This window comes from Eublepharis macularius, chromosome 12 (assembly GCF_028583425.1).
Source record: "Eublepharis macularius isolate TG4126 chromosome 12, MPM_Emac_v1.0, whole genome shotgun sequence".
Taxonomy (NCBI): Eukaryota; Metazoa; Chordata; class Lepidosauria; order Squamata; family Eublepharidae; genus Eublepharis; species Eublepharis macularius.
In genome coordinates, this window is record NC_072801.1 from 11,940,574 (window position 1) to 11,967,734 (window position 27,161).

At 46.9% G+C, this 27,161-nt stretch overlaps 1 protein-coding gene across 1 annotated transcript in view; it reads right to left on the reverse strand.

Moving 5' to 3' along the window:
• CARD11 (caspase recruitment domain family member 11) overlaps positions 1-21,257 on the reverse strand; it is a 112,356-nt gene extending 91,099 nt beyond the window's left edge. The window contains exon 1 of the mRNA XM_054995271.1: positions 21,103-21,257. The gene's annotated coding sequence lies outside the window, so the exon portion shown is untranslated. The remainder of the gene's footprint in view (positions 1-21,102) is intronic.
• Positions 21,258-27,161: the final 5,904 nt, after the last annotated feature.

Consider the following 27,161-nt stretch of genomic DNA (forward strand, 5'->3'; position numbering starts at 1 on the left):
AAACTTACACAGGAATAAATGCTGCTAGTTTTTAAGGTGCCCGTGGATGTCTGTTTTAGTTTGCTACAACAGACTGATGTGGCTACCCCTCTAGAACAAAACAAGGCGCCTTTCTTTTCTCCTTTTGGGTGCTTAAAGCAACCAGGTGGACATTTTTGGCATGGAAACAGCACGGTGAGGTGAGTTGGGGTCTTGGTCCTGATCCATAAGTCCCCACTTTTCAGAGCCGAATGGCACGCCATCTCAGAACTCCAATGATGCACTCCTTTTGGCCCTGATGTTTCAGCATATGTTACCCTTGCATTTTCAAGAACATATGCATACACACGAGAGCTAGAAGCTTGGTGGGGCGTGTGTGTGTGCACATGTGTGCACATGCATGTACATGCATGCGTGTGAAGAATGAAGCTGAATGTCTGTCACACTTTTATCATGCCTTTCTCGTCAGGAGCTCAGGCGGCAGTATACATGGTTCTTCCTCCGTTTTATGCCACCCACCACAGCCCTGTGGGCTGGGCTAATCTAGGCTAGGCTGAGAGAAGACGGTTAGCCCAAGTTAATCCAGTGACCAGTCCTAGTCAGGCTTTCTAAACAATGCATCTTGCTGGCTCCCCGAGAGACAGAGTTGTGGGTTCCCATCAAGCTGGATTCCCTGCCCAAGAGGACATCCGAGGCTCCATCAGAACCCCAGCAGATTCCATCCCCTCAAAAAACCTCTCCACGGAGATGCTTGAGTTCAGCGTCTTCAGCAATGCAGCCTGTGGAGGGCGATGCATGCAAACATTGTTTTCCTTGTGTCAAAACACTAACATGGTGTTTTAAAAAAAGTGGGCTTTTCTGACGGCGTCTCCCGGAGTGCCATTTCCCGTGCTATTTATCTTCCTCTCAGAAGCCTTTAAGTTTCAAGATTTGCTCATCCTCAACCGCTGACTCAGCTGCCGGAGTTGGAAGTCATAAAAAAATCTATTTTAAAAGGGTCCAATGATTTTATTTTCCAATCATAAATACAGGATTTAATTAGCAGCTTGCTGCTAATGAAGTCACCGCAGAAGACGAGATGAGCTGAAGCACAAAGCTTCAAGCATAAAACCAAAATAAAAAAGAGGCCACCCTTCTGCAGCAGCTGGATTAATGCCTCTGCTACGAACGCCTGCTCATTTCCTGCCAGAGAATCATCATCACCTTCTATGACATTTCCCCACTTTCCTTCTCAGGTGTATGGCAAGTTGAGCACTTTCAGCAGGAGCCCCAACGGGTTACAGTTACCATAAATGGTCTTTCTATGCACCTGCACCAACATGTTTGCGGGCATGCTATGGGGGAAGGGATGGAGCTCCATGGAAGCGCGCCGGCTTTGCATGCAGAAGGATCCTGACATCTCTAGATGAAGAATCTCAGGGCCTAACTAGACAGGACAGTGTGCATGTATACTCATACTGGTTGTGTATATAATGTTGCTTATGTGGAATACGTATGCACTTTGGAACTCAGAGGGCATAGTGGTGATGTTGCCAGCATTATCTTTGCTGAGCACAAGATCACATAATGTCTTACTCCCTTTCCCCCTGCAGCCTCCTGTGACCTCTCAAAAGTGGCTTCTAAAACAAATCTGTAACAAATTTGTAACTGGTTGGATGGGTATTTATGCGTCGTACTTCAATGTTTCCATCTCTACTATCAAAGTACTCTAATTTTTCTGGTTAAGGTGACTGAGCTCCTTTTTAAAAGCATTGGCCATTCAAGATCTAAGGACACCGGGATCACACTTGGTTCTAAGATATAGGAAGCTCTGTCTCATTCGCCTTATTGCTCAAGGTGAAACATGAAATACTCCATGGAAGGTATGTTATTAAGCTGGTTTGTAACACTCTGCTTTAAATTATGAATGTAGATGTTTTTGTGTTCCTTCCATTCTGGAAATAACAAATAGTTGCAGTTTTGGATATTGATAAACAATGACTTTTAAGGAAAACCTGTAACATGCTTGGATAGGAAATTATGTATTATATTGTAACATGTTCAATCTTACCATCTATGTTTAAATTGACAAACTATGTCCTTTATATATTTTATAACAGATCCTGTGATGAAGCTGAATAGCAAAACGCGTAGGGATGAAAATATCTTAATAAATTCTTTCACCTTGCACCAGGTCCCTCCCTTTCCCCCTGTATACAATAAGGTCACCCTTTCCCCAGTTCTGACACTCCAGCCCCAATTAAGGGTAGGACTCCAGCTTCCAGGGTGATTCTTTAGTCTAGGGGGGGAAACACAAACACTGCTAGTCTCCAGTCCTGAATTATTGTGTATTCTAGAGTCCTCAAGCCATCAGCTCAGTTATGCCTTTGTGCAACAAGAATAAGATACTCAACCTGCCTCCCAGACTTTGGTCGACAAGACTGAGCTAAGGACCGGAAAAGCACTTCAACAGCCAGACGTACACCAGTTTGGTGTAGTGGTTAAGAGCGGCAGGACTTTAATCTGGAGAGCCAGGTTTGATTCCCTTGAGTCAGTCACAGCTCTCTCAGAGCTCTCTCAGCCCCACCCACCTCACAGGGTGATTGTTGTGTAGATAATAACAACACACTTTGTAACCCACTCTGAGTAGGTGTAAGTTGTCCTGAAGGGCGGTATATAAATTGAATATTGTTGTTTTTAACTTACTACTAACTACTACTACTACTACTACTACTACTACTACTACTACTACTACTACTACTACTACTACTACTACTACTACTACTACGGCAGCAACTCTCCAGAGTCTCTGGTAGAAGTCTTTCCTATCCCCTTTTAATTGGCAGTGCCATGAATTGAACCTTGGACTTTCTGAAGTTCTACCTCTGAGCAAAGGACCTTCTAAGAACATAAGAGAAGCCATGTTGGATCAGGCCAATGGCCCATCCAGTCCAACACTCTGTGTCACACAGTGGCCAAAAACCCAGGTGTCATCAGGTCTGCCAGTGGGGAAGGGACACTAGAAGCCCTCCCACTGATTGCCCCCCCCCACCCAAACACCAAGAATACAGAGCATCACTGCCCTAGACAGAGAGTTCCATCTATACCTTGTGGCTAATAGCCACTGATGGACCTCTGCTCCATATGTTCATCCAGTCCCCTCTTGAAGCTGTCTATGCTTGAAGCTGCCACCACCTCCTGAGGCAGTGAATTCCATGTGTTAATCACTCTTTGGGTGAAGAAGTACTTCCTTTTATCCATTCTCACCTGACTGTTCAGCAATTTCATTGAGTGCCCACGAGTTCTTGTATTGTGAGAAAGGGAGAAAATACTTCTTTCTCTACCTTCTCTATCCCATGCATAATCTTGTAAACCTCTATCATGTCACCCCTCAGTTGTTGTTTCTCCAAGCTAAAGAGCCCCAAGCGCTTTGACCTTTCTTCATAGGGAAACTGTTCCATTCCTTTAATCAACCTAGTTGCCCTTTTCTGCACTTTTTCCAGTGCTATAATATCTTTTTTGAGGTGTGATGACCGGAATTGTACACAGTATTCCAAATGAGGTCATACCATTGATTTATACAGGGGCATTAAGATACTAGCTGATTTGTTTTCAATTCCCTTCCTAATAATCCCCAGCATAGTGCTGGCCCTCTTTATTGCCGTCGCACACTGTATTGACATTTTCAGCGAGGTATCCACCACGACTCCAAGATCTCTCTCTTGGTCAGTCTCTGTCAGTTTGGACCCCATCATTGTGTATTTATATTTGGGATTTTTGGCCCCAAAGTGCATTACTTTGCACTTTGCACTTGGCCACGTTGAACCTCATTTGCACTCACCAAGCCTTGACAGACCCCTTTGGAGTGCCTCACAGTCCTCCCTGGTTCTCACCACCCTGAACAATTTAGTGTCATCCGCAAACTTAGCCACTTCACAGCTTACTCCCAACTCCAAATTATTAATGAACAAGTTAAAAAGCACCAGACCCAATACTGAGCCCTGCGGTACCCCACTGCTTACCACCCTCCACTGTGAATATTGCCCATTTATATTCATTCTCTGTTTCCTATTCATTAGCCAGTTTTTGATCCACTGTATGTACAGTAGTAAACTCTTGAACACATGACAACTGCCTTTGGCTGGTCTTTCAGTTTCAATCTTACTTGACTGGCTTCCTAGAGTCTCTGTTCATACCATTAACCAAGCTTTTAACTGGAGGTGCTGCAGATCGAATCCGAGCCCTCCTGTACGTCATGCAGATGCTCTACCACTGAGTCATCATCTCTCAAACAAACCTTAACTCTTTTTTTGCAGAAATTGACTCTTTTATACAATTGCTCAGAAACCCCAGGTGCTGTTCTTAACCCCCCGCGAGCATTTTCCTTCCAACAGTCTTCAACATGTATAAAAAAGAGAAAGAAACGGATGCAATTTACTTTAGATGGAAGCAAAACACACGCTGGTGGAAGACCAGCCCACTAACGAGGAAACCCCCATCTATCAACAAGGTTCCTTCTGCAGCACAGACTTCTGAATTTGGTGTACTGCCATGAAAGAGAGAACTACATTCTAGTGATTTGGAGCAGAAGGTAGAAAGGATTTCCTTATTCAAATGCCATTCCATTCCTGGCTTCAGGAATTCCAGAGCACGCGAGTCTAGACCAGTGGGTTACTATTAGGCTGGACAGTCTAGCAGCTGCTCTCTGGGGACTATCAGGAAGTACCTGCAAACCCCCCCCCCACACACACACATATACACACTGGCAGGAAGCAGAGATCTGAGATACTCCATATCTCGTTATGAAACTCACAGCAATCAGCAGCTGACATGCACCCAAATTACACACAGAGAGGGCTTGCCACTGAATGATCACACCAGCACTAACTCCTTCCTGCCAGGATCCCATCGTCGCGTCTGCATGCAAATAGCAACATCATGGCCAGACTTCAGGGCAAAGGGACATCTGACACGGGAAGAACACGTGTGTCAGGAGATGCAATGGTAGCCGAGAAGGGGAGTTTAAAAAGACAGAGCTGGCAGCAGGGCAAAGGCTTTGCTTCACACTGGAGCTGTGTGAAGGGGCTGTGAAATGCCAGAAGGGAAACTTCAGCCCATTCTAATCCCTCCAGGTCCAATCCCGGCTCTGGAAGGTTGAGCCAGCCCATTTCCATTCCTCACTGCTCTCTGGTTGTGATCTCATCCAGTTTTAGATTGGAGAGGTGAAATTGACAGAGCCTTCCAGAGGTGAAGATGAAATTGACAAGCTCTCTGAAGAGCGATCTCCGCTGGCTCTGTCTTTTTAAACTACGCTTCCCAAAGAGATGGGTGACTTCCATCTTTATGCCTCCTCTTCCTTCCCGCAGTGGATTCTGGGAATTGTAGTTTCCAGAACACCTGATACAAGCAGTGAAAGGCAGGGATGCACCACAACCTGAGATCATTAAATCCTGGTTGAATGACCTAATTTCACCTTGGGGAAGCACGAAGACCCAGATGTCAATGCTGAGCTGCGGAAAAAGTGCAGAAAAGGGACAGCATGGTGTCATGGTCAGGGCTGGGGAGATGCAGGTTCAAATCCATGTTCAGCCACGTAGATCACTGCATGGCCCTGGGCAGCCTAACTTACCTCACAGAGTTGTTGTGAGGATAAAGGGGCATGTACGGTGCCTTGAGATCCGGGGTGGGAGGATGGAATTAAAAACAAATCAAATAGTGCACTTGGCCTGCTGCCTAAACTCTCTCAGTAGGCTAATTTTTTTAAAAAAACATATCATCCTGAAAACGTGCTTAATGATTCCACACTGAAAAGGAAGAAGACATTTTTCTGGTAATTCAATATATTATGTGATCTTTAATGCTTGTTTTGCTTCTCTGTACCCATAAAGGATTCTCGTATTCCCGTTTCCCTCCAATTATACTACTGAGGAAGAGAACAGAGGTGATTTTTCCAGCTTTCTGTTCGTTCCCGTGGTTGAGCAGACACTCGTGTGCACGTGCTAATATCTTCCCTGCCCTCTGTTAGCCCAGAATAATCAACCAGCTTTAATACCTAGTTATTTTTCATCCTTCCAGACATTTGGATTTTGATTCTCTCTTGCTCTTTCGATCAGAATGAGTTTTTCTAGCCAGGACAGCCTTATTAGATGCCTCTCTGAGGACACCACGGCTGGGCTGGTAACAATAATGGAAAACATGACACATGAATGGGAAGAACCAGAATCACAGATTACTCCTAGGTTCAGGAAAGCTTGATAGAAAAACTCAGACTGACATTGGAGCTGTCAAAGAAAAAAGGACCTTGAAGCTCGCCAAACAGATGAGCCAGTTTTAACCATCCAATCCAATGCAGGCTTTATTACTACAACTGATCTCAATATGGCAGCAGGGATACAGATTGGGGCCCACCACAGAGGTTGTATTACTTCAGTAATAAACATGCTCGACCACAGCTAAAGGCACATATGCCCTGGGGCCATAGGTCTAATGTCTAGCGGATACGGTCCTCACAGAGAGACTTCTGTTTTCATGGGACCTATCTGTTTGCTCATATTAATAACATTTGATTTATATACCACCCTTCAGGACAACTTAACACCCATTCAGAGTGGTTTACAAAGTATGCTATTTTCTCCCCACAACAATCACCCTGTAAGGTAGGTGAGGCTGAGAGAGCTCCGAGAGAGCTGTGACTGACCCAAGGTCACCCAGCTGGCTTCAAGCAGAGCAGCGGGGAATCAGACCCGGCTCTCCAGATTAGAGTCCCACTGCTCTTAACCACTATACCAAACTAGCTCTCCAGCTATAGGAGTTTCCCCATGCATTTGCTGTGTAGAGGAGGTACCTTGCCAACTCAAGAAAGAATGATGCTTTCAAGGGACCTTTGTGGCCATTCCAAATGTTTGCATCGAACTCCCAGGGGCTGAGGCTTTCAACAGCTGCCCCAGGCATCTGTCCCAGTGGTCCCACTTCAAAGTCCCGACTTCTACAACTTGCTTTAGAAATCTAGCAATGGCTTATGAGATGATAAACATCTGGCATTCGGGGAAAAGAAACCGATTGCAATGGGGTTATTTTTTATAAAACCCTTTATACCAAGGAAGGAAGATCAATGCATGTGCAACCAGCCCTTGTGGCACGCACTCAAGCCAGATGCCACACCACCAACTTGAAACATGGTAAGCTCTACTTTATAGACCAAGCCATAGCCAGGTCGTTAAAAGGACCTGCCTTTCCAGCACATACTCGCTTACGGACTATCCCTTCTTTGCAGCTGGGCTGCGAAGGATGCGTCATTTGAATTACTATGGGTGTAAATACCAGAGCCATAATTTAACAATGGGGACATGCAGGCCCAGAACTTCCATGACCCTGAAGTGGTGAAAGAAATAAGATGAACTATGAGTCTGATCTAACACGGCTGCGCTTATGATCTCAGGTTAGGGAAGAAGTGAGGTAAGGAGCGGGAATATCCATAGCGATGGGGGGGGGGCTGGCATACGCAGAACTACAAATAGGCAGAGCTTACAGTTACATGAATAAGCTGCCCGATCCTAAACATGGTTATTCAGAAGTATGATGCGTCAGGGAGGGAAAATTGCATGGAATAGCCTGAAGTCATCAGATCTGGAAGCTAAGCAGGATCAGACCTTGGATGGGGGGGCACGAAGAAAGACTCTGCAGAGGAAGGCAATGGTAGAAAACCGCCTCTGCTTCCCACTTGCCTCGAAAGCCCCTTGCTGCAACTTGACGGTACACGTGTACATACGTATGACCAGGTTTTTTTTTCAGCAGGAACGTGGTGGAACGGAGTTCCGGCACCTCTTGAAAATGGTCACATGGCCGGTGGCCACGCCCCCTGATCTCCAGAGGGGAGTTGAGATTGCCCTCCGCGCCGCTCAGCAGCGCGGAGGGCAATCTCAACTCCCCTCTGTCTGGAGATCAGGGGGCGGGGCCACTGGCCATGTGACCATTTTCTCTGAGGGCGATTTGAACTTTAAAAAACTCCCCCCTTGTTCCAGCTGACCCAAAGTGACATCATTGTGCGGTCCTGAGTTCCACCACCTCTTTTCCCAGAAAAAAAGCCCTGCATATGACCATAAATTTCAGTGGGGCTTCCCTAGCAAGGGTAATATTCTTGGGTCCATGAAAATGAACAAAAACTAGCGGTGAATGCACCCTTGATCAATAATAATTTTATTTGGTAAAGCAGTATTCCTACATGTGCAATGGTTAACGGAGTGGCAGTCTGTACACTAATTTCCAAACTTCCCTTTTGGTTCTCACACCCTAATGCAACCTTAGGGGATTTCCACAAACTTATTATTTCTCTGCTATCTGAATGCTGCATGCAAGGGAACATCGCTATCTGACGCACTCTTATCAGTACAAAAATGTTCATAGGATTTTAGCTCTTGGTTTCATTTCAGTTGGAGACGAGGATTAACACCGCAGTCCTAAGGTCAGTTCCACTGTTCTAAATCCGTTGATGTCTGGTGGGTTTAGAGGCTTGTAGCTCTGGTTAGGCTTGCGTTGTAAAGTGAGTGAGTTTTGTGGAGGAATATAAATGGATAGCCCAGGCAAGCCCGATTACGTCAGATTATGGAAGCTACGCAGGGTTGGCCCTGGTTAGTAATTGGATGGGAGCAGGGCTTTTTTTCAGCGGGAACGCAGTGGAACGGAGTTCCGGAACCTCTCGAAAATGGTCACATGGCCGGTGGCCCCGCCCCCTGATCTCCAGACAGAGGGGAGTTGAGATTGCCCTCCACGCCGCTCAGCGGCGCGGAGGGCAATCTCAACTCCCCTCTGTCTGGAGATCAGGGGGCGGGGCCACCAGCCATGTGACCATTTTCTCCAAGGGCAACTCACGGAGTTCCACCACCTCTTTTCCCAGAAAAAAAGCCCTGGATGGAGACTCTCCAAAGAAGACGATGGTTGCTGTGGCAGGGAACAGCAAACCACATCTCTCAGTCTCTTGACATGAAAACCCTACCGGGGGGGGGGGGTCACCATAAGTCAGCTACGACTTGACAGCACTCTCTACCACCATACATAAAGAGGAGTTAGGAGAGTGTTGCAGGCATAAAGGAGGGCAAGGGATCCAGCCTGAAGAAGAGTCTGGTGTAACTCAAAAGCTTGTAGACTGTATTATGAACCATGCTTGTTTTTAATGGTGATAAGATTTTTAGCAGCTCTGTAAAGACAACTCATTATTGGAGGATTTTGTATGTCGTCTATGAAATGTGCTGTCAAGTTGCAATCAGCTTATGGTGGCCCAGCAAGGGGCTGTGAAAGCAAGTGAGAAGCAGAGGTGGTTTCCCAGTACCTTCCTCTGTAGAGTCCTCCATCTGACCCCACCTGCCTCCCAAGATCTGAAGAGATCAGGTTATATTGCATTGCCTTCTTTTTGGAAGATTCTGTACCAGAATTTAACATACAGATGGACTTATTTGTACTGGGGGTGGGGGGGAAGGAATTTTTTGCACCGTTGGGCATATGGGCAGTTATCTTAAAAATAAATAAATGAGAGAAAAGATAGAAAAAATTAAAAATAAAATTATTCATGGGTTTTTTTGGTCCTTTCCTTTCCATTATAATGGGTTTCAGCACATGCACTCGCCTCTTTTCGGTGTGCTCGGGTCCTGTTTGTGCCGAAGGGGCAAAGCTTAAAATATACCCCCTGTTCTTCATCTGCACCGTGGGTCTGAACATATGAACTTCAAGTGATTTTGCTTTCCAACTGGAGATTATTTTTCTCTTTGATTTCAGGCTGGATTCAAAGTCCCTGCTCTCCAGAGGAAAAAAAGATTTTGTGCTCCTAATCCTGTAAATCATCTTGCCCTGTTTTAATTTGGAAATGTTACCCCGTTATTTTTTTACATTCTCAATAAATAACACGACGCTTTGTGTAAACGGAGCGCAGTTAGAATCATAGAATCATAGAGTTGGAAGGGGCCATACAGACCATCTAGTCCAACCCCCTGCCCAGTGCAGGATCAGCCTAAAGCATCTCTGACAAGTATTCATCCAGCCTCTTCTTGAAAACTGCCAGTGAGGGGGAGCTCACCACCTCCCTAGGCAGCTGATTCCACTTTTGAACTACTCTGACCATGAAAAAGTTCTTCCTAATATCCAGTCGGTACCTTTGTGCATGTAGTTTTAGCCCATTGCTTCGCGTCCTACCCTCTGCTGCCAACTGGAACAGCTCCCTGCCCTCCTCCAAATGACAGCCTTTCAAATATTTAAAGAGAGCAATCATGTCCCCCCTCGACCTCCTCTTCTCCAAACTAAACATTCCCAAGGCCCTCAGCCTTTCCTCGTAGGGCTCAGTCTCCAGACCCCTGATCATCCTCGTCGCTCTCCTCTGCACCCTCTCGATTTTGTCCACATCCTTTTTGAAGTGAGGCCTCCAGAACTGCACACAGTACTCCAGGTGTGGCCTGACCAAGGCAGTATAGAGAGGGGCTATGACCTCCTGCGATTTCGATGCTATGGCCCCTTTGATACAACCCAAGATTGAATTAGCCTTTTTTGCCACCGCATCACACTGACTGCTCATATTCAGTTTACAGTCCACTCTTACCCCCAAGATCCCTTTGACATATACTACTGCCCAGAAGTGTATCCCCCATCCAGTATTTGTGCTTCTCATTTTTGTGGCCCAGATGTAATACTGTGCACTTGTCTTTGTTGAACTGCATCCTATTCACAGCTGCCCACTTCTCCAGAGTATTCAGGTCTTGTTGAATTTTAAGTCTATCTTCTTTGGTGTTTGCTACCCCTCCCAATTTGGTATCATCAGCAAATTTAATGAGCAACCCTTCCACTCCTTCATCCAGATCATTGAAAAAATATTGAAAAGTACCGGGCCCAAAACCGAGCCCTGCGGCACCCCACTGGACACCTCCCTCCAATCTGATGAAACGCCGTTGACCACCACTCTTTGAGTGCGGTCCTCCAACCAGTTCCCTATCCACCGAACTGTCCTATAGTCTACTCCACAGTCTTCCAGTTTGCCCATCAGAATGTCATGGGGGACCTTATCAAAAGCTTTACTGAAATCCAGATAAATCACGTCAACAGAGTTCCCGTGATCCAGCAAGCTGGTCACTCGATCAAAGAAGGAAACCAGGTTGGTCTGGCAGGATCTGTTAGGAACAAAACCATGCTGACTTCCCCGGATCACTGAGCGGTCCTTCAGATGCTTACAGATTGATCCCTTTAAAATCTGTTCTAATATCTTCCCAGCAACAGAAGTCAGACCGACTGGCCTGTAGTTTCCCGGGTCATCCTTCCTCCCTTTCTTAAAGATTGGGATAACATTCGCTCTTCTCCAATCTTGTGGCACATCCCCAGTCCTCCAGGAGGCCTTGAAGATGATGGACAGGGGTTCTGCAAGTTCTCTGGAAAGTTCTTTCAGCACTCTTGGGTGCACCCCATCCGGCCCAGGGGATTTGTATTCATCCAGTGCAGCCAGATTCATTTATTATTATCATTTATTTCATTTATTAACAGTTCTCTCAACAGGTCTTCAGGGACAAGCAGGCAAGCCCCTGCCAATGCAATGCCATTTTGTTTTAGGAAGGAAATCATCCAGAAAGAGCAAGAGTTTATAAAGCCAGTGTTGGACTTTTTTGCAAGTGACCCACGCTCAGTCATGAAAGAGTTAAATTGTTGTCCTGTTTGTTTAGTCAGATAGCTAGTTAGCATAGGATCACTTAGGCTTCCAGCGAAGTTCCCGCCAAAGAAAGTGGGTGTCTTTAGTCTTAATGAGAGAATCTAGGAATGTCTATTGGATAAGCCAGTTTATTGGGGGGCAATTAGCTAGCAACTTATACTAAGGTTTTATTGCTCTTTGTTCAGTCTGCTACTACAGTCCACTACTACTACTTCACTAGACCAGGCAGTCTAAGCTTTTCTCTTTCTAGTACCTAGTTGATACTATCAAGATGTAGTCAGAAACTGTGTGTTGTTTTTCCTATCAAATGTACCCTTCTTACCCTATTATGTAGTATTTTTATAGAGCTAGAATCACAGAAGTCTGTCTACTTATTTCCATTGTGCTATTATCAAACTCTGCTACTCTGTAAACATATATCTTATTGCTGTGCAACCCGCCAACAGCCAGTCACTACTAGTAGAAATCTTTAGGCAATGAAGTGTATATTTAACCTTTGCAACGAAAGCACATAAAGAATCTGGGCTGGAAGTCTCAAACCACTCCACTCTGGAAGGTGTTCTATGGAAGCTGGCGGGACACTTCATGGTTTTGAGGGTTCCACCCTCTGATTGACATTTCTGATGACCTTCGGGTAACGTTTGATGCAAACTTCATTCACGTCTTGCTGGGCAGATTAGTTGTGGCAGACAGCAAAGGGGAGCCAATTTGATCAGGCATTCTTTTTCTGAGCCTGCTCTGCTCTGCTGTACAGCAACAGGGTTCTTGCACCTAGCCTTGCTAACTGATTGGGGTGGGGGGTGGGGACCAGTCAGGCCTGCTTTTCAGCCTTTAACAGATGCTGAAGTGGCTGCCCCCTGGCAGCAGGTTATTTAAAGCTATCTCGGACATGGCCTGGTAACTTGCCAGAGTTGAGTCCTGCCATCTATTTTCAAAACTAGGTTTCCTGTCCAGCCTGGAGAAAAAAATGTCCTGGCTCTTTAATATAGGCTCAATGAGATCTTATTTACCAGGTAGCAAAGAGTCCAGTAGCACCTTTAAGATGCATCTGACGAAGAGAGCTGTGTTTCTTGAAAGCTTATAAAGTTGGTTAGTCTTAAAGGTGCAACTGAACTCTTTGCTATTTTGCAACTACAGACTAACACAGCTAACTCCTCTGGATCTATTTACCAGGTGATATTATTTATCGCCATGCCACAAAAAGCTTGAACTGCCCATTTCCACACATTAAGTTTCTGTTACAGGGACAGGACATTTTTTTCCAAGTCTGTCGCCAACCCTACCCACACGAAAAAGAGAGCGCCTCGGATCACATGTGGAGAACTTTTCTACACTCAGTAATATGTATTTCGCAACTGATGCATGTTGTAGTGGAGCTAAGTCTAAATAAAGCCATAAACCAAAAAGAAAAAGAGAGCACCTCTGATCATATGCAAATTTGTGATATATGTGATATATGCCCTCCAATGTGATATATGCCCTCATGTGCCAACAATGTCCATCTGCTCTGTACATTGGACAAACCAGCCAACCTCTACGCAAAAGAATAAATGGACACAAATCTGACATTAGAAATGGCAACGTCCAGAAACCAGTGGGAGAACACTTCAATCTACCAGGACATTCCATCAAAGACTTAAAGGTCACTGTAGTTCAACAGAAACCTTTCAAAAACAAAATCCAACGGGAAGCTGCTGAATTGGAATTCATATGTAAATTTGACTCTGTCAAGCTGGGACTGAATAGGGACTATGAATGGTTATCTCATTATCAAAAGTAACTGATTTCCTTTACAGAAGCAAACTGATCTCCATATCAGAAGGAGCTGTTTGCATCTACTCCTCCCTCCCCTCCCCTCCTCTATATCTGACCAGTTTCTTCTTGCCCTCCATGCATCTGACGAAGAGAACTGTGATTCTCGAAAGCTTATGCTACAATAAAGTTGGTTAGTCTTAAAGGTGCTACTGGACTCTTTTTGATTTTGCTACTACAGACTAACACGGCTAACTCCTCTGGATCTATGACCATGGAAAGCACGGCATTCAGCCGAATGGAGAGGAAATCCATCAACCTCATGAAGAAACTGGCACGAATACAAACAGACATCATCTTCCTTTCTAAACGCAAAAAACTGGACATTCTACCCAAGGGACTGTGTGTGAGGAATCCACTTAAATCCACTTACTACACAGACTACAGTGAGAAACTATGCAACACCTTATCCAGGAAACTCTTAATTCACCTAATTGGACTGATGTACAGCAAGCAACAATGGATCAAGCAAGAGATCTCTGAACTAGACTCTTCCATGAAAAACAATCCCTCTGCACAGACCAGGAACTGGTTTACCAAAACCAGAGAAACGATTTATTGCACTCTATTTACTGAATTACAGAACAAGAAGGAGAAGAAATTCTCAAAACTCCTGCATGCAACAGGGAACAAGAACACTTTGGATCCAGTTAGCAACATTATCAACCTCTCCAGCCACAAACTGAGCCCAGCAGAGGAATCTGTCCTCTCATGTGGATTATCTTTTTGCCCAGCCAGACCCACACAAACCGTACAACTTTGTGGAGACCTAGAGGCCTATTTTAGACACCTAAGACTGAAAGAATTCTTCAACTACTCTGCTGAACAAAACGATGAACAAAGCACTGAACAGACACCATCACAGCAGCAATCACCCTCCCAACCCAGCAATACACAATCATCATTACAAAACTCCAGAAAAAAGAATTCCACATGGACACCCCCTGAGGGCCGGAACTCCTCATTGGACTTTTACATTGAATGCTTCCGTCGACGTACCCAGGCTGAGATAATTGACAAACAACAACACCTAAAGCCACCTCCTGCTCCTCAACCATGCAGAAAGAGAGGCCATAAACAGCCTCCAAAGTAATTCTGGCATCGTAATCAAGGAAGCTGACAAAGGTGGAGCAGTTGTCATCATGGACAAACATAACTACCTACAAGAAGCAGAAAGACAAGTCTCCAACACAACATTCTATAAAATACTACCTTCTGACCCTACGGAGCAATACAAAAGAGAACTCAATAAAATATTAAAGACTCTCCCCGTGGACATACAAGAATGCATCCATACGGACACACCCAAGGAATCACGACCAGGAAGATTCTACCTACTACCCCAAATCCATAAACCAGGTAACCCGGGACGCCCCATTGTTTCAGGAATAGGCACTATCACAGTAGGAGTCTCAGGATACATGGACTCTATCCTCAGGCCCTATGCCACCAGCACACCCAGCTATTTACGGGACACCACTGACTTCGTCAGGAAAATACAGTCCATTGACAACCTACCAGATGACACCATCCTAGCAACCATGGATGTGGAGGCTTTATACACCAATATCCCACATGCAGATGGACTGAAAGCGATAAGGAACCACAGCACACCTCGCCACTGAACTTTGTCACTTTGTACTCACTCACAATTACTTCAAATTTGGTGACAGCTTATATCTACAGGTTAATGGCACAGCCATGGGCACACGCATGGCACCACAATATGCTAACATATTCATGGCGGACTTGGAGCAACGCTTCCAAGTCTTCATCATTTGGACCCATGGGAAGGAAACCCTTGAGAGATTTCATCAGGACTTCAACAACTTTCACCCTACTATCAACCTGAGCCTGGACCACTCTACACAACAGGTACACTTCCTGGACACCACTGTACAACTACATAATGGACAGATAAATACCACCTTATACCGGAAACCCAAAGACCGATACTCATATCTACATGCCTCCAGCTTCCACCCTAAACATACTACTCGGTCAATTGTCTACAGCCAAGCCTTACGTTACAACCGTATCTGCTCCAATGCTCTTGATCGGGACTCCCATTTAAGAGATTTACAACAAGCATTTTTGGGACTACAGTACCCACCAAATGAAGTGAAGAAACAAATCAACAGGGCCAGACTAGTACCCAGAAACAGCCTACTCCAGGACAAACCTAAAGGAACTAACAACAGAACACCACTGGTTGTCACCTATAGCTCCCAGCTCAAACCCATCCAACGTATCATCAGTGAGCTACAACCCATCCTGGAAAATGATACTTCTCTCTCAGAAGTCCTGGGTGGAAGACCTCTCCTTGACTACAGACAGCCCCCCAACCTTAAACGACTTCTCACTTACAATCATGAATCGGCTAGCAGAGTCACCAGCACAGGTACCAGGCCCTGCAACAGACCCAGATGCCAGCTCTGCCCTTTTATCTACCCAGGGAATACAATTACAGGACCCAATGGCATCAACTACACTGTCTCTGGCTCTTACAACTGCTCATCCTCCAATGTGATATATGCCCTCATGTGCCAACAATGTCCATCTGCTCTGTACATTGGACAAACCAGCCAACCTCTGCGCAAAAGAATAAATGGACACAAATCTGACATTAGAAATGGCAACGTCCAGAAACCAGTGGGAGAACACTTCAATCTACCAGGACATTCCATCAAGGACTTAAAGGTCACTGTAGTTCAACAGAAACCTTTCAAAAACAAAATCCAACGGGAAGCTGCTGAATTGGAATGTATATGTAAATTTGACTCTATCAAGCTGGGACTGAATAGGGACTATGAATGGTTATCTCATTATCAAAAGTAACTGATTTCCTTTACAGAAGCAAACTGATCTCCATATCAGAAGGAGCTGTTTGCATCTACTCCTCCCTCCCCTCCCCTCCTCTATATCTGACCAGTTTCTTCTTGCCCTCCATGCATCTGACGAAGAGAACTGTGATTCTCGAAAGCTTATGCTACAATAAAGTTGGTTAATCTTAAAGGTGCTACTGGACTCTTTTTGATTTTGCTACTACGGACTAACACGGCTAACTCCTCTGGATCTATATGCAGAGAACGTTTCTATATTCAGTAATATGCTAAACATTCTACTGTATTATAACCCAGACACCTAGCCCTGTCACTTTTCCTTTACAAAAAAAATGAAAAAAGGGAAGAGAAAGGGCTAGCGTGAGAGAGGAAACACGTAGGCTCAAGAGGGACTGTAAAGGAGGAGGGACCAGCAGCCACAGCACAGATGGAGCACTGCAAGCCAAGTGCTCGAGTGTCTTTTAAGAGTGAAGAGCCTTGTGGCAAAGGAGAGGAAACCAGAGGGTGTGGGAGGCTAGAAGAAAAAAAGAAAGATTGTGAATGAGTAACTTCATAAAAAGAGTATTTATAGGGCATGTGCCACATCACACATTCTTTCCCTCAAGAGGCAGGAGCTGATGTCAGAAATATACCAAGTGAGCTCTGTTACCTGTGAAGATGACACACTAATCCGTGAGCATGAGACCCCTTTTTCTGTCCTGCCTTACCTCCCGCCTCTCTCTGCGCACATGGCGAGAAGCAAAAGCGTTTTTACCAACGTTTTTACTGTTCACACGATCAAGCCTTCAGAATGACATGTGGTGATGGCCAGAAAACCCCCCACAAATGAATTAATTAAAAAAATTACATCCTGCTTCTTCACAGCATGAAGAGGCCAACAACATACAAATGTAAGATTATCTCAAAAAATTGCAAGCCAGTCATATCACGCTTGTCATGTGCCAAGATCATGGTGAAAAGAAGTGCAATTTAACCACCATAGTATGTATGGTTGCCAACTCTCAGTTGTGAAATTAATGAAGATTTGGGGTTGGAACATCAGAAGGGTGGGGTTTGGGGAGGGGCAGACCTTAGAGGGATATAATGCCATAGAGTTTACCCTCCACTTTCTCCAGAGGCACCATTCTCTGTAGCCTGGAGGCCAGTTGTAATTCTGGAAGATTTCCCGGTGCCATCTGGAGGTTGGCAACTGTAATGGTACCTGCAATTTAACCCCCCCCCCCAAGCCCCAGAGGAGACTGACCTCGGATCTTAGGGAATCCAGTCCTCTGTACTGACCCACTAAGCATCATTCAACCGTAGCTCCGAAGGCCAGGGGGAAGAGGACAGCCTAGCTCAACTTCCTAAAACTTGCCAGAGAAGAATGTCTGTGCACCCGCTGCTACGGCAGACCATTCTGTAACATGGGAGCAACTGCAGAGAAATTACCAGCTCAAATAGAGGACAACGATGCCACTTGAAAGAAGATATTGCCACAGAGGAGACTGAGCCTACCTCAGCCAGAACATGGGCACTTATCGGGAGCGATGGTTCGTGAAAGCAACCAAGAGCTTTGAACGTTCAATGACTACCTTTAGTTCCCCACTGGGAAGCTTTGCCTTTCTCATCCCATCCAGTTGCTGTTCTGACGAAGAGAGCTGTGGTTCTCGAAAGCTTATGCTACAGTAAAGTTGGTTAGTCTTAATGGTGCCACTGGACTCTTTACTATTGTGCAACTACAGACTAACATGGCTAACTCCTCTGGATCGATGTTCAGTCTGTGGGTCGAGACCTTCAAGGGGCCAGGGAAATCCCGCCTGTTGAGACAGGAGCTCTGGGGATCCTCCATAGCCGCAGTCCTTTGTAAAGGCAGCAAATCTTTTTCGATAGCCCTGATTTGATGATTTTATTGACCCGGGTTCAAATCCCCCCACTGCCGTGGAAGGTTGCCGGGTAACCTCGGGCGAGTCATTCTCAGCCTAACTTACCTCACAGGGTTGTTGTGAAGGTAAACTGGAGCTGTGAAGAATGAATCATGCCACCCCGAGATCCTCAGAGGAAACATGGGATTGGAATCCAGTCAATAAAAATAATCCACAGAACTGTTCGGCACTTTCTTGCCAACCTCAAGTGTTTCTTTCAGTGTCTGTAAACTGCGTCACAGACCCACGTGCTGAATAAGAAGAGTTATTATTAAGTTCAAAGCTTTTGCCTACTTCTTGTGAACGTCTGCCATAAATAAACAGCAACTTCCTTCAGTTACCTCTGACCTTTAAACACCCTGCTGTGTTCATACTCACAGTAGCTAAGCGGATCTTTCCCCCCCCTCCCCAGGATCAATTCAGCACACCAAGAGCAGTTGTCATCTTGAAAAATTCACCATGAGCTGGGGGAAATTGTGGCTGGACCAGTCTGGCAGATGGAGTTTAAAGCATGGAAATTTTTATGTCACAAATATAAGAATCTGTTTGTTTGAATTCTTGCTTGGGCCAAATTAATGCTCCACGAAAGACACTCCACTAACTTGCCTCCTCTTTCACTCCCCAGAATCCTGGATTTAAATAGTCCTGAACAGGTGCAGAATATATTTCTTCCCATTTGGACACATGTTGTATTATCATATATAAAGGATTCCCAGAATTCAGACAGAATCTCTTCAAGCATGCGTGTGTGAAAGAGAGAGAGTGATGATATGGGGGGAACTCCGCATAAATCTTGCAATATTGCAGAAATGGCAAAAATAACAGATATCCTCCATACGAAAGAGGATGAATGGTACACAAAGCAACCTATCATTCTGTGTGGCAACTGTTTGTTCAATTTATTACAGCACAGATAAAAAATGGCCTTTTTGTATACTGCTTTGATGCAATCTGAGTAAGGCATGGGTTCTGAATATTTTGCTGGGTAATTTGGTACATAGATTGGTCATGTTTTGCAGGCACTTTGAAAACCTGACTTACACAAATCCATTCCCCCTCTCCCATGTATATTTGTAAACATCTTTTTAAAGAGAGAGAGAGAGAGGCCTGCAGAATTTTATTTAATTTTTCCCCCAGCTATTTGTATCCACATTTGATACTCTGAGTTGCTACTATCAAGAAAGAAGAAAAACATGTTCATAAATTAATTAATAAATAAAAACCAACAGTTCCAGTGGCAGGACAAGCTGGGTATATAATAACAGTAACAACAACATTTGATTTATGTATTACCCTTTAGGACAACTTAACACCCACTCAGAGTGGTTTTCAAAGTGTGTTATTATTATCCTCACAACAATCACCCTGTGCGGTGGGTGGAGCTGAGAGAGCTCTGAAAGAACTGTGACAGACCCAAGCTCACCCAGCTGGCTTCAAGCGGAGGAATGGGGAATCAAACCTGGTTCTCCAGATTCAAGTCCTGCCGCTCTTAACAAATTAAAAGCTCCAGGAAACTAACATACATTCGTTCAGCAATACTGTTTCAGGTTTTCAGGAGGCAGGGAGGGAAAGCAAAAATATTTTAATGGGAAGGTGAAAGACTGATTTACTTAGGTCTTATACCTTCATTTCTCTCCTGTGGTGGCCCAGAACAGCTTTCTCCCCTCCTGCATTTTATCCTCCAACAACACCTCCAAAGGTAGTGTAGGCTGAAAGAACATCCCTGGCCAAAGTCACCCAGCAGGCTTCCATGGTAGAGCAGAGCAGTTGGCCGTGTTAAGTCTGTAGTTGCAAAATAGCGAAGAATCCAGTAGCACCTTTAAGACTAACCAACTTATTTGTAGCATAAGCTTTTGAGAATCACAGCTCTTGCATCTGACGAAGAGAGCTGTGGTTCTCGAAAGCTTATGCTACAAATAAGTTGGTTAGTCTTAAAGGTGCTACTGGACTCTTTACCACGGTAGAGCAGGGATTCGAAACCGAGTGTCCCAGATCCCAGTCTGCCCTGTACATCACACTGGATTCTTAGCGAGCTTCCAAGAGTTGAAAAGTCATTGATCTCAATGGACTTAGAAGGGCACAAGCCCTGTTTAGGATTTGCATTGGAAAGTTCTGCAGTGTTTACTCAAGCCAATGGGATTCAAGGGGATTCTTGGAGATCAAGAAGATTTCCAGGGGATGAGCTTTGGAGAATCAGAGCTTTGGAGAGGGGATGAGCTTTGGAGAATCAGAGAATGCTGCATGATAAGCTGCCAATGAAGAAGGGACCTCTGACTCTCCAAAGCTCATCCCCTGGAAATCTCGTTGATCTCCAAGGTGCCACTGGCCTTAAACCTGCGATCCTACCCCAGACCCACACGGCCACCAACCAGAGACGGATCAAGATGGGTAGCCCTGTTACTCTGTTACCGCAGAAAAGAACAAGAATCCAGTAGCACCTGTAAGGCCAATAACATTGGTGGCGGGGTAGGAGCATTCATGACTCACGAATGCTCACCCCCGACCACCAATTTTGTTAGTCTTCCAGGTGCTACCGGGCTCTTGCTCTTGCCTACCGCTCCCCACAAGAGAGCGTCAGGCGGGCGGCCGCGCCGGTCTGCGGCGCAAGAGCCGTTCCCGGGTCCAGTCGCGCCTCCGAGGGCGAGCCGGTTTCCGCGGAGGCGCGGGGCAGCGTGCGGCGCCCTTGGTCGGGACCTTCCGCGGGACTCGCGCGCCGCCACTTTCTCCGCGCCCGCAGGGGCCGCCCGCGACGGCGCAGCTGGCGGCCTCGCGGGGTCCTCCGAGCGAGCCCCGAGGCCCCGGGACCGCCCCGCCGGCGCCACAGGCACGAGCCCCGCGCAAGAGAACCGCCCGAGGCAAAGGCGCCGGCAGAGAGCGCGCCGCCTCCCGCCCGGCCAGCGGCTGGCCTTACCTTCGGGGCTCCCGCGCCCCTCACTCGCGCCCGCTTGCAGGGCCGCCCGCCGGCCCGGGCATCTCCCGCCCCTGCCCCTGCCGCCGGGGCGCCCCCGAAGCCGAGCGCCAGTCGCCCGCGGGGCCGACACGCGAGGCGAGGCGGCGACAGGAAGGCGGCGGCAGGAAGCCTGGCCCGGGGGACGGGACGGGACAGGACGGGGAGGCGGCGGGGCAGAGCCCGGCCGAGCGCCCGGGAGGAGTCGGGCGGCGCCTGCCGGCCGGGCGCGCCCTCTGCCCGCCGTCGGCGGGGAAGGCGCAGAGCCGGAGGGCCGCCGCGCCTTCCCGGGGCAGCGCAAGGGCGAGCGGGGCTGTGGCGGCCCAGCAGGTGCCGCTCGGGCCTTCCGCTCGAGGGCGCGAGTCCGAGCGGAGGGCGCCGCTCCCTCCCCCGTGCCGGGCCCTGCCTTGGCCCCCGGCTCTCGCCTCTCGTGCTGCGAAGGCGCGCGGGGCGAGGGCAGCGTCGAGCGGCAGCAGCTCCTCGCCTCCGGGCCGCAAGCGCGAATTGCCGACACGGTGGGCATGCGCGGAGGGTCGCTTGGCGGGCCCTTCGGGAGACCTTCGTCCCTCCGGAATGACTGGCAAGGCCCCGGCTGGAAACCTCCGCCGTGTTTCTTGCTGAATCCAACGAGGGTGACAAAGAACGTGAATAACAGCATTCGTGTCAAATGTTCAGAAATCAAATCATTTTTGAATACATCTGGAAAAAAATGTACATCTGCCTAGTGGTTTTTACATGTACACCGTGGCTATATGTGGGGGCTGCCAACTGTGGGTTGGGAAATTCCTGGAGATTTGGGGGTTGAGCCTGGGGGGGGGGGCAAGGTTTGGGGTGGGGAGGGACTTCAGCAGAGTCTAGTGCCATGGAGTCAGCCTTCGAAAGCAGCCGTTTTCTCCAGGCGAACTGATTTCTTTCCTCTGGAGATCTGCAGCTTCCCCACCCGAAGGTTGGCAACCCTAGAGCTCAATCATCTAACTTTGCCTTTTCTTGCAGTTTCCCAAATGGAGGGCTGTTGAGTAAGCCTTAGAACAAAATCAGGGTCCAGTGGCAACATTTATGCCGGCTGAAGTTTTGGTGAGTCAGAGCTCACTTCATCAGTGCACTGGCGTGTAAATCTGTAAGGTCGATTTACGTACACAACAGAAACCTTAAGAGCTTTTATGCAAATACATATATATATTTGAGCTGCAGCACAGGAAATCCTAAGGTTCAGATCTCATGTTTCATTTGTCACATGAATGCCCATGTTTATTTAATACACTTTCCAATATACCACTGAATAACTCTGTCCCTCTAACAGCCACCCCCTGCCCCCCGGGAAGAGAGAGAACCATTTCTGTTAATGCACCTTTCTGGATAGGGTTGCAAGGAAAAGCCCTTGTTCTCTCCCATGCGGTGAATAGTAGCAAACTACTTGTAATGTTAATGGGTCTCACACTGCCCCCAAGGAGTGAGGTAGATGCTGGTGGTTGAAGACCACACCCCTAGTGAATTTTGCTCCCACCCTTCCTCCAGATTTCGGGGTGGGAAGAGAGAAGGTGTATAAGTCTGCCCCAGATCAGCCAATGAGCATCATGACAGACATTCAGACTTGGGACTAGTCGGACACACCAGCCACCACACACTGCCTTTCATCCCCCAAATACTGGCTCACAACCACAAATGGTCTGATAACTGCCAACACCTCCTCTCTTGCGAGAGGCTGCCATAGATTTAAAAGAGCAACGCTGGTATGGAGCCACGGAGTCTCTCTGCACAGTTACTAAGTACCTAGGGATGCTCAAGTGTGGGATTATATGTCTAGCCCTCAAGTCACGTGCGGGCAGTGTCTTCCTCGCCGCTTTCAGGGAGCCCCCTTTGTGTGACTGCATCCGCAAGTGATTCTGCTCTTTTTGCTGTGAGTAGAGAACAAGTACTGCAGGCTCCTTTGAACTGCTAATTTGCATTTCAGGGTGTGAGAAAGGGTCAAGATCTGCATTTCAATGAATGCATGTGGGGGAAGCTGGGATACTTTCAGCAGTCGAGGAGGAACCGATATCAAACAGGTGATGCAGCGCAAATTGAAGTGTGACTGTGTGATTGCGTGCATGGAAAGTTGGAGTGGGGGACCCATGAAATGAGGTTCGCTTGAGCGTCCCCAGGTACTTAGTAACGTTTAGAGAGACTCTCACTCCCTATGGCACCTATGAGGGCCACTTCCTGTCCTCTCCGAAGCGGGTTCAGTCTGAGGCAGTGAGCTAGCCTTTGCAGGTTCTTCAGCAGAAAGCCTGTGCTGCCCCAGCAGAGTTGGATTTGGTCAGCTCTTCCTCGGGTAGACAGGTGAACTGTTCCCCCTTGGACGTGGGTGGATTTGGGGACTCCAGACACCCCCTCCCCTGGTGATGGACCCTCTCAGTACCAGAATAGTAAAGAGTCCAGTAGCACCTTTAAGACTAATCAACTTTATTGTGGCATAAGCTTTCGAGAACCACAGCTCTCTTAGATGCATCGTCAGATGCATCTGACGAAGAGAGCTGTGGTTCTCAAAAGCTTATGCTACAATAAAGTTGGTTAGTCTTAAAGGTGCTACTGGACTCTTTACTATTTTGTGAATACAGACTAACACGGCTAACTCTGGATCTCAATACCAGAAGCCCGACTCACAGCGATCTCTGAGTAAATTCCATTCTGGCAAGCTCAGCGGCTGTTTGTCCTGGGTCCGGACACATTGGATTCCCAATCTGCTCCTTTCATTTCTTCTCCCTGGAGAGCAATTCCCAACATCCATGTGGCGAGTTGTCTCCGTTCCCAAAGTACCACTCTTTATCAGCATAACGGTCCTGAAAGTCCCCCGAGAGCAGAAATGCATTTCACAAACTATTGATCTGAGAATGAATCGTTTACATTCTTCCCAGATGTCATAGCTCTCCTCTCTAGGCCCGACATAAACCATTTCTATCACTTGACACATTTTAGAACAAATGAACGACAATGTTAAGCACCAGCCTCATGTTTTATATATTCGGCGCTTTCTCCAAGATCATTAACGTTAATTATTGTAGCTGCCCACACTTCATTATTTCCCCTTCTGAGAACTGTCCCTCCCCGCCACCAGTGAGCCTGTTTTTTCCTGTTCAACTTACCACCTGTGGATAAATGGCTGTCAGAGCATCTGCTATCCACACCTTAGAGATGTCCCTTAGTGTCAAAGCAAGGCATGCAACTAGGTGGAAAATGGTGACATCTTGGAGGGTAATGGCAAAAAATCCAGTGGGGGGATGTTACTATCAGCAGATTAGAGATATTCCAGCAGCTTTTTAGCAACCCAGAGTGCTAAAGACATTGGAGCGCTCTACATATATTCCTCCTGAGAATACAGTGGATGTGAAATCTTTATGTCTGTCTCGAGTGACCCTGATGGATTCCTTGCACAAAATAACTTGTTTCCACAAAATACATGCAATTAAGCGTTCCGTTGGCCATTTGAAGAACCTTCATTTGTATTCTGTAAAGTGCAGGCATTTGTAGCCTGTAGGAGTGTCACTGGGTGCTTTCTGTATTCTAGCTGGTGTGTCCCAAAGCAGAGCCTTGTATGGTATAGATCCAGAGGAGTAAGCCATGTTAGTCTGTAGTTGCAAAATAGTAAAGAATCCAGTAGCACCTTTAAGACTAACCAACTTTATTGTAGCATATGCTTTTGAGAACCAAAGCTCTCTTCATCAGATGCATTGATGCATCTGACGAAGAGAGCTGTGGTTCTCAAAAGCTTATGCTACAATAAAAAGATGTATCTGATGAAGAGAGCTGTGGTTCTTGAAAGCTTAAGCCACAATACAGTTGGTTAGTCTTAAATGTGCTACTAGACTCTTTACTGTTTTGTATGGTAGAGGGGTTAGGATGTCAGACTAAGATCTGGGAGACCCTACCCTGTCCTGGAAGCTGTCGGGGTGATCTTGGGCCAGTCACATGCTTTCAGCCCCACCCACCTTACAAGGTTGTGAGTATAAAATGGAGGGAGAAAAATGTCGTGAGATGCCACTGATGAGAAAAAGGGTTATAAATGTATAAATTATTTGTGAAGAGTCCTGACAGGTTCTCTCCAGGTGAATGGGCAACCATGTAGCAAAAGGTTTTATGCAAGCATGTGCAAGATGATGCAGGTTGGGGTGAAAGCAGCCCCTCGTCGTCCGTGTATGTTGATGAAGTCTGAACTGGCAGCATCTAACAAGGGAAGACGGGCCATTTCCACACGTCTTACCTGCCTGCGGAAGATCGCGTGAAAGACCCGGAAGACAGCATCTTCTCGCGAGAAATCGTGCCAGGAAAACGCGAAATGGCCAGGATTGTTGCGGAGAGCTTAATGAAAATATTGACTCCCGTATTGACTCAGAGCGCTACAGTGGATTGGGGGGGGGGCGAGGGGAGGGAGCAAATTCTATGCTTGAGATTATTTGGAAGGAGATTTGAGAGAAAACGGCCTTGTAGAAATCATAATGTCCTTCCAGAGATCTAACTTTCACCCACCCAACTTCAGTGGTTAGGGTGTCTGTGACCAGATGCTGGAAAGATACGAATGATCATTTAGGTATGATCTTTATTATCTTCTTTCTCAGAAGAAGATATGGTAGAAAAAAAACACCAATCCAGTATTGAATAGCCAAAGTTATTAGAAAGCAAAAGGTCAGAACATTAGAGGAGTCCTGCGGGATCAGACCATTGGTCATAAAATCATAGGGTTGGAAGGGACCTCTAGGGTCATCTAGTCCAACCCCCTGCACAATGCAGGAAATTCACAACTACCTCACCTCCCCACACCCCCAGTGACCCCTGCTCCATGCTCAGAAGATGGCAAAACACTGTTACGATCCCTAGCCAAACTGGCCTGGGGAAAACTGTCACCTGATCCCAAGGTGGCGATTGGCCTTACCCTGGGCGTGTGAGAAGGGGCCACGAGAACTAAGCACCGATGTAACCCTGCCTGTCTTCTTTCTCATGATCTGCCCAGGTTCACAGGATCAGCCTTGCTGTCAGATGGCCATCTAGCCTCTGCTTAAAAACTTCCAAAGAAGGAGAGCCCACCACCTCCCAAGGAAGCCTGAGGAGGAGGAGGAGGAGGAGGAGGAGATCAAAGGGGGTGAGTGGCGCAGGTTGAGCAGACCAGCGAGTGGATTGAGAGGGAGTCTGGGTGATGTATACCGCCCCTCCTTCCACAGAGCAGGGTCCTGCAGCATCCCTGGCACCCCTTTGAGGTCAGGAGCAGACTGCCCGGTGCCCCGCCCTGCGGTGGCCACTGCAAGCCCTGACAAACACAATACTCTAGGTGAGGTCTAACCAGAGCAGAGTCAAGCAATACCATCACTTCGTATGATCTGGACACTATGCTTCTGTTGATAAAGCCAAAAATCGCATTTGCCTTTTTAGCTGGTCCAGCATCCCATTTCACACAGGGGCCAAACAGTTGCCCCAGAGCAACACATGGAGGCCAAGGCCTTCCCTGATGTTGCCTCCTGTTTCTGCTATTGCTCACAGAGGTGGAGGTTCCCTTCAGTCTTCTTGGCTATTAGCCGTCCTTCCTGGATTTGTCGAATCTGTCTTTGACCGTGGCTATCACTATATCCCCCTGGCAGTGGCTTCCACAACTCAATGACTTGTGGAGTGAAGAAGTGCTTCCTTTATACTGACCTGAATTTATTGCCTGTTTAGCTCTCTGGAACAACCCTGAGATCTCTTCTCCCCTCTCTGTTTTCCACTTGATCTCAGAGGCAAATAGTCATTGCACAAAGCCTGCGATGTGTGTTTTATGAACAGAATGAGTCCTGCAAGCCACTCGTCTGGGGAATGCCAGGCTATCCTGACAGCCACGGGCCTGTCTGCTCCAGCATGGATGTTCTGGGCCTGTCTGCCTTCCAGCTGTAACCTGATGGGGTCTTGTCTACTTGAGCACTGCTATCCAAAGAGTGTGGCAGGAGCAGTTTTCCTCCCTTGGCTTTCTCTAAAACTTCTGCAGGGATTCTGCTTGAGGACTCTTTTGGAACCTCTGTTGG